This window comes from Nicotiana attenuata, chromosome 1, assembly GCF_001879085.1.
Source record: "Nicotiana attenuata strain UT chromosome 1, NIATTr2, whole genome shotgun sequence".
NCBI lineage: Eukaryota > Viridiplantae > Streptophyta > Magnoliopsida > Solanales > Solanaceae > Nicotiana > Nicotiana attenuata.
In genome coordinates, this window is record NC_031989.1 from 38,647,328 (window position 1) to 38,655,626 (window position 8,299).

An 8,299-nucleotide genomic window follows, 5' to 3' on the forward strand; every position below is an offset into this window, starting at 1 on the left:
AGTCTAAAGGGATGGTTTGAAGGCTGGTTAAATCCCTATATGGCCTAAAGCAAGCGAGTAGACAATGGAATGTGAAGCTAACTGAAGCATTGATCTAACAAGGGTTCACTTAAAGCTGTTTGGACTACTCATTGTTTACGAAGAAGCAGGGAAGTAACATTGTGGTCATTCTGGTGTATGTATGATATTTTAGTTACAGGCAACAACTTGCAAATGATTGAAGATACTAACAAGCAGTTTCATCAGTCATTCAAAATTAAAGACCTAGGGGAATTGAGGTACTTTCTGGGGATTGAATTCTCTAGATCACACAAGGGGATATTGATGAACCAAAGAAAATATGCCCTGGAACTCATATCATACTTGGGCTTGAGTGCTGGAAAACCAAGCTGGACTCCCCTTGATAGTAATCAGAAATTCACTACTAGACAGTTGGATGCATTAATAGGGTTACAAGCTAATGAGCCTTTGGTAGATAGAGAAAAATCTCAAAGACTCATAGGAAAGCTATTACACTTGACTCTAATCAGGTTGGACATTTTATTCTCAGTTCAAACACTTAGCTAGTTCCTACAAGAGCCAAAGCAGTCACACTGGGAAGCAACACTAAGGATAGTAAGATATGTGAAGGGGGATCCAGGAATAGGAGTGTTATGAGTAGCAAAAGAGAAAATAAGCTGACTGCCTTTTGTGATGCTGATTGGGTTTCATGCCCAAATACAAGAAGGTCAGTGACAGGTACAGAAGCAGAATACAGGAGTATGACATCAGTTGTATCAGAATTGGTTTGGCTAATAAATTTGTACAAGGAGCTGGGAGCAGAAGTGGAACTACCAGTAAACATACATAGTGATAGCAAGACAACTTTGCAGATAGCAACCAACCTTGTGTTTCATGAGAGAACTAAGCATATCAATATCGATTGTCACTTCGTCAGAGAAAAAAATACAATTAAGGACAATTAAGATTGTACATGTATGCTCAGGGGATCAACTGGCAGATGTTTTGACCAAGGCATTACCAAGGCAACAACATGAATATCTCATTTCCAAGCTGGAGATGCTAAATGTATTCGTACCCTCCAGCTTGAGGGGGAGTATTGAGAGTGGAAGTGTCACATAACACGTGCAACTTGTGTGAAGTAGTTAGCTGACAATTAGACTGGTCAGTTAAGCGGTTAGTGGGCTGAGATTATAGTTAATTATACTGTGTAATTGTTAGTTAGAGAGTAGCAGTTATCTTCTATATAAACATTGTATTGTGTACGGTCAGATTAAATGAAAATGAGAAAGCAAAATTCTCTCCACTGACTCTCTCTATAGAACATTTAATCCTCCATTACTGAGCTCTCAATTCATCTCTTCTGCTTAAACTTTGACAAAAGAAAATAATACAAAAATGCTCAAGTTATTAACCTCGAAGAATTGGATTGTTAATTAACAAACATTAAATTGTAGGCTAGATACAACTTACAAGTGTCGATATATAGCCGAGTAACGTAATATTTGAATTTTCACATCGAATTGATAAATTATTATTTTTGGTATGAAAATATTAATTTAAAAATACCTTAGCAACTAATTGTATATAAAAAAATGTGCTAGATATTGGACACTTTCTTTGATTCCCAATATTAGCACTTGTGTTATTTGCATACATTAATATTCCCTCAATTCGCTTTTACTTGTTCATTATACTAAAAATATATTTTTACTTTTTATTTGCTTATTTTAGCCAATTATGAGAAAAGATAATTTTCTTTTCTTGTTGTATCGTTATCATTAATTACCTATTTTTCAAGACATTTTGAAATGTCTTGAAAATATGTATTTCCTTTATTATTTCTTAAGGGATTAAAAAGTACATTATGAACAAATATAAGGGAATGTAGCGAGTAATAAAAAATTTAACGTTGTAAAATAACTTCTCTTTCTTCTGGTCTATGACAATCTTTTCATAACTTGATGTAACGACACGGCCAATTGTTTTGAGAATTTATGCCCTGAGCCTCTATTAACTGCTTCCCACGTGTCTATTTTTGCTATTGTGATTTGTCGGGATGGCTCATCTTAAGTTTCAAAGTGTTTTGGGATACTTAGTCCCTAAATGAGAGTTTAAGTTTTAGAATTTGGACCGTAGTCGGAGCAGTGTGACGACGGCTCCGGAATGGAATTCTGTCAATTTTGTTAGCTCCATTGGGTGATTTCGGGCATAGAGGCGTGTCCGGATTATGTTTTGGAGGTCCGTAGCTTAGTTAGGCTTGAAATGCCGAAAGTTAAATTTTTGGAGTTTTCGAATCGATAGAATGTTTATATCGGGGTCGGAATCCAATTTCGGAAGTTGGAATAGGTCCATAGTGTTGAATATGACTTGTGTGCAAAATTTGGGGTCAATTGGACATGGTTTGGCTGGTTTTGGCATCCGTTGTAGAATTTTGGAAATTCAAGTTCTTTAGGTTTGGATTGGAGGGTTGTCATGCCCCAACCTCGGGAGCGCGACCGGTGCTCAATCGAGTAAACCCAACTGAGCAAGCCTTAACATACACTTTCTAACCCAACTTAATACGATTAAGGAAACCATGCTTCCGTTTATTTAGACAATAGGAAAGATAGTACACTCAACATTGTTGGTTCATTTTATAACACAACCTTGAACCGTAGTTAAGTTTCCAAGATTCCATACGATTACACTTTAGAGAAGCAAGAGTTATAATGACAACATAGTTCATAGACCCATCCAACACCCGTACATAATCCACACATACGTCTACGGAGCCTCTAAGGATAAAAAAGACAAGTGTGATAATGCCGGCAACAAGGCTCCGGCTATACCTCAAAGTGGAAGTCCACAACAAAAGATGTGCAATATAACCCCTTGAAGGAGAAAGGGGTTCACCATGACTTTGAGAAGAAGGTACTCCGCTACGCGCAATCGGCGATATCCGCAATGGAGCCACCTACATTCATTTAAAATAATGTAGCATCCCCGGCAAAAGGGACGTTAGTACCATGGAATAGTACTAGTATGTATAACTAAACACCATCTAGTTAGAAAGAACTTTAATACAAAAAAATAAGGGAATCACAAGTATAACTCAAAAGCTTTAAATGATTACAACATTATCAAGGTAAAAGAATCATACAATTTCCACATCATGTTTCCATAGCCTTTAGTTTGGGACATTTCATAATGTTCAACATTGTTCACAATACCCCCGCTATCTTGAGCGGAGTCCGATCACGACCCGATCGGCTAAGTTGCCTCATTTGAGACATATACTTCAATCACCATTTCAATATCAGCACATTACCACCATGTCTGCGGCATGGTGTTCGATCACGGCCCGATCGGCTAGGCCGCCTTACCTAGGCGTTGTTCCTTTCTCATTAATCATCTCATTTGAATCTTTATTTCACATCTATCATATCAACTCATTGGCATTTAGGGCCACAATTATCACATCATTTCCACTTTCAATGTTAGGCTTGTAATTTAGGATAATATGTGCACACTAGAGCAATTAAAATTGTAAGCATAGATGAGACTTCACATAAATGGACTAATATATGCAGCTTCAATCTCAAATTAAGGTCTAAACATTTCAATACATGATTCATATTCCTTGCATCTTTTCAAGTTATCAAGAATAGCATATTAATCATATTGAGATACATCTTTCACGCATATAAGGTCGCAACCCCAAATTCATGTGAAACAACAATCAATACAACAATTCAACTTTAATCTTACCGTATTTACACAAACACCGACGGAGCTCAATTTCTAAAAGACGTGGTTTTAGCCATACATACCTCAAATTCGCCCCTTAATGATACTACAATGATCCAATACACTTAAGCAACTTCAATCTACAATACAACATTCAATGGGACCAATATTAGTAACAAATTCCATAACTTAAGCCATTTAGGCATATTATCAAACACCTTGTAGGTATAGATCTTTACGTCTCATAACCATAGTATTAGTTCATCCAACTATCACCATTAACCAACAATTTATTCCACCATCATTCCTGACCAATTTATGACTTCCAACAACATATGTATGACCATCCATTCTCACCCAACCAACAAATCCTATCAAATAATCACCTTTTAATCTCTACAATAAATATGTATTTATATAGGGAACTTATGGCTTCCAATCACCACACCAAGAGTTCCAATACTTAATTCATACACATATTCCCATAATATATCCATATATGTAAGTCTAAGGGTGTAGGATTTACCTTTTTGGAAGAAATCTTGCAAACGCTCCTTTGAGTTCTTGAGGGAATTTCTTGAAGATCTATGTGTTTTAAGAGTAGATTTCATCAATACTAGTGTAGGAATGATGGAATTTCACACCAAGTTAATGGAGGTTTCTTACCTTGAAGATGGGGGAGTTGAAGGTCTTGAGAGGGTGAAAGAAGACCCCAAAGTTCGGCCAAGATAAATGGGTAAAAATGAACCCCGAAATGAGTATATAATGTTTTGAGTGCCACAGGTGGCACTGGGCGCTGCCTGTGGTGCTGATTCCAGTATCTCAAAAACTTCCGGCGCCACGGCTAGCGCCCGGCGCTACCCAGGACGCTGGCGACTGAAGAGACACAAAAACGGGCATAACTTTCTGTATACACCTCCAAATGATGAACGGTTTGATGCGTTGGAAACTAGACTCAAAGAGCTTTAACTTGATAGGTTGTTCATCACACAACTACTTATATACCTGTAGATATGCTCGTCCAAAGTGAGGTCTTGTGCGTATTCATTTGGAATTTTTAGTCTATCATGTAATTTCCAACTTGGCTTAGACTTAGGACTCTCCTTAGACCCCAAATCACTTATAATATGACTTATACACTTATTACCATATCCAATTGATATCCACTATATCATTAATCCTTGTTTCACACAATAAAATAATTAGCCTACCTTGGCACCACGAAATCTTAAATTACTTAGCAAAATTTTCCGGGGCTTTACAAGGGTGATTCGTGGTTTTAGCGTTGTCTGATGTGATTTGAGGGTTCGACTCAGTCCATATGATGTTTTAGGACTGGTTGGCATGTTTGGTTGAGGTTCCAGGGGCCTCGGGTGAGTTTTGGATGCTTAACGGAATTGAATTTGGATTTAGGCAATTTCTGATGTGCTGAACCCGTTGGTTTCGCACCTCCGGATTTTGGACCGAAGGTGCGGCGCTGCAGGAGCGGTTTGGAAATCGTAGGTGCGGTCTGAGGCATGAAGATCACTGGTCGCAGATGCGGCCCATAGACCATAGAAGCGGAATTGCATCTGTGAGGAATGGAGCGCATGTGCGGCGCCTGGAGGTTTAATGAATTTTCACAGGTGCGGTTCCCTAGTCGCAGAAGAGGCCCCATGACCACGGATGCGGTAATCGCTGGGCAGAAATAGGAAATTTTGAGGGTTTGAAGTTCATAACATCAAATTCGATTTTGAGCTCGGGAGAAGGCGATTTTGTGAGGTTTTTGAAGAGGAAATCAGTGGGTAACGATTCCTAACCCTATTTCGTTCATATTTCATTAATCTATTGTTGTTTTACACATCTAATCAAAGAATTTGAGTGGAAGAATGGGGATTTGGGGGAAAAGTTCCCCGACTGAGTTTTTGGGTTTTGATCGGGTTTTAGTTGTCGGAATTGAGTAATTTTTGGAAGTGATCTCGTGAGTGAATGGGTGTTCTAAATTGATAACTTTACCCGATTTCGAGATGTGGGCCCGGGGAGGATTTTTGGTCTTATTTCTAATTTCTCACCGTAGTTTTAATTCATTAGTTAAATTAGTTGCTTGTAATTTTATTCACATTATGTAATTGATTTGATTAAATTTGGGCCACTCGGAGTTGGATACTCGTGGCAAGAGCATGATATCAGATTGATTTTGAGCTGGTTCGAGGTAAGTGGCTTGCCTAACCTTGTGTGGGGGAACTCCCCTTAGGATTTTGGTACTGTTGTTATATGAATGCCGTGTACGTGAGATGACGAGTGCATAGATGTGCTAATTGTTGAAAAACCTCATTTTCATTAAGTAAATATCTGTGTTTTTCTTTTAATTGAGCAAATGCTAGTATATGAAGCCTCCAGATTAGCTTAGGAAAGCATTCTTACGTGACTTAACTGTCCTATCTGCTTTAGCTGCTTACTTGAATTCTGTGTAGCATGTCTAGGGTAGAAGTTACCTGTTTTCCTTGATACGAACCTGAATAGAACTGTAGACTTCCTTTTTGAGACTACTGTGTGTATTGGTTTGGTTGTGTATTTACTTTGGGACTACGGATCGGTATTCCGGGAGATCCCCCCTGCACATTTATATTTGGGACTACGGGATGGTGTCCCGGGAGATCCCCCTGCACATTTACGAATTGGACTATGGGACGGCATCTCGGGAGATCCTCTGCACATTTACGTTTGGGACTACAGGACATTATCCTAGGAGATCCCATGTTGATATCTCTGTGTACTGAGTTATTTCTTTTTGTGATTTCATCTTTATTGACTCTTAGTATTTTAGTTAGACTGTCACATTTCATACTGTTTACCTTGTTATATATATAACCAGTAGGGCCCTAACCTCTCCTCGTCACTACTCGACCGAGGTTAGGCTTGGCACTTACTGGGTACCGCCGTAGTGTACTGATGCCCTTTCCTGCACATGTTTTTCGTGTGTAGATCCAGGTTCTTCTGCTCAGCCATACTATCCGTGAGGAGAGGTGATCCAGAGACTTCGAGGTATATCTACCGCGTCCGCAGACCTAAAAGTCCCTCTCTATTCTCCCTGCAGTTATAGACTTCTTGTATTTTCTTTCGTATAGACTTTTGGAGTTAGAGCACTATGTATTTCTTTAGCTTGTGATTCATGAGATTCCGGGTTTTGGGAGTGTTATTATTGGTCTAGAGTGTTATTATTGTATATGCCGAGCGGCATTTTAAACACTTTAATTATATTTACCTGTTAGTTGGCTAGTTCGTACTTTTAATTCTTTTCCCGCTAATTGTTAGGCTTACCTAGTCGTAGAGACTTAGGTGCCGTCACGACAGTTCATGGAGGGAGAACTTGGGTCGTGACACTTGAAGAAAAAAATCATAGTTTATCATTAAATCAGCTCATTTATTCATAATTTGGTGTGCAAAACTCATTTAAATCAATCATGTAAACAATTTAATATCTAGTAATTTAAAATAAAATAATGGATAAGTATCGAATGTATTGACTTTATCCCAAGACATAATAATGTGTAAGTAAAACTAATAAGAACATAAATTTATGTATATAGACTCTAGACAAAATAACTATTGGGTGACTAATTGTTAGGCTTACCTAGTCGTAGAGACTAGGTGCCGTCATGACAGTTCATGGAGGGAGAACTTGGGTTGTGACAAGTTGGTATTAGAGCTCTAGGTTCATAGGAGTCATGAATCACAAGCCGGTTTATTAGAGTCTCGCGGATCGGTACGGAGACGTCTGTACTTATCTTCGAGAGGCTATGTGACTATTAGGAAAATTCCACTTCATTTGATTCCTTGTCGTGCGAGATTATTGATTTCAAAATTCTAAACCTCTGTCTTCTATTCTCTCACGGATGGTAAGGACACGTGCTACCGGAGATGACCAAGCACCTGCGCCCCCTACTAGAGCCGTCAGAGGTCGGAGCCGGGGTAGAGCCGAGGACGCGCACGTGGTGCAGCCAGAGCACCCGCGCGAGCTGCCATAGAGGAACCACCAGCAGCTCCCTCCAGAGCCCAGGCACCTGGTACGCCTACTGCTACTACTACTCCAGCTCTCTAGGAGACCCTTGCACAGTTTATGAGCATGTACACCACTTTAGCTCTGGCAGAGTTGATTCCCCTTGCTGCAGCCACATCTTAGGCCGGGGGAGGAGCACAGACTCTCACCGCCCGCACCCCAGAGCAATGGGTTCAGGTTGATCAGATCCCAGAGGTTATACCAGTACCGCCTGTAGCTCCAGTTCAGCCCGAGGATAGGGAAGTAGCTTCAGAGGAGGAGCAACGGAGGCTTGAGAGATTCAAGAAGCACCAGCCTCCTACATTTAGTGTTCTAGCATCAGAGGATGCTCAGGGATTTCTGGAGGAGTGCTACCGTATCCTCCACACTATGGGTATATCAGAATCGAGTGGGGTTTCTTTCACTGCCTTCCAGCTTCGAGGAGCATCCTATCAGTGGTGGTGTACTTTTGAGTTGGACAGCCCACCTGAGGCAGCTTCCCTTTCATGGACCCAGTTTTCAGATATGTTTTTGTGGGAGTACGTTCCCTAG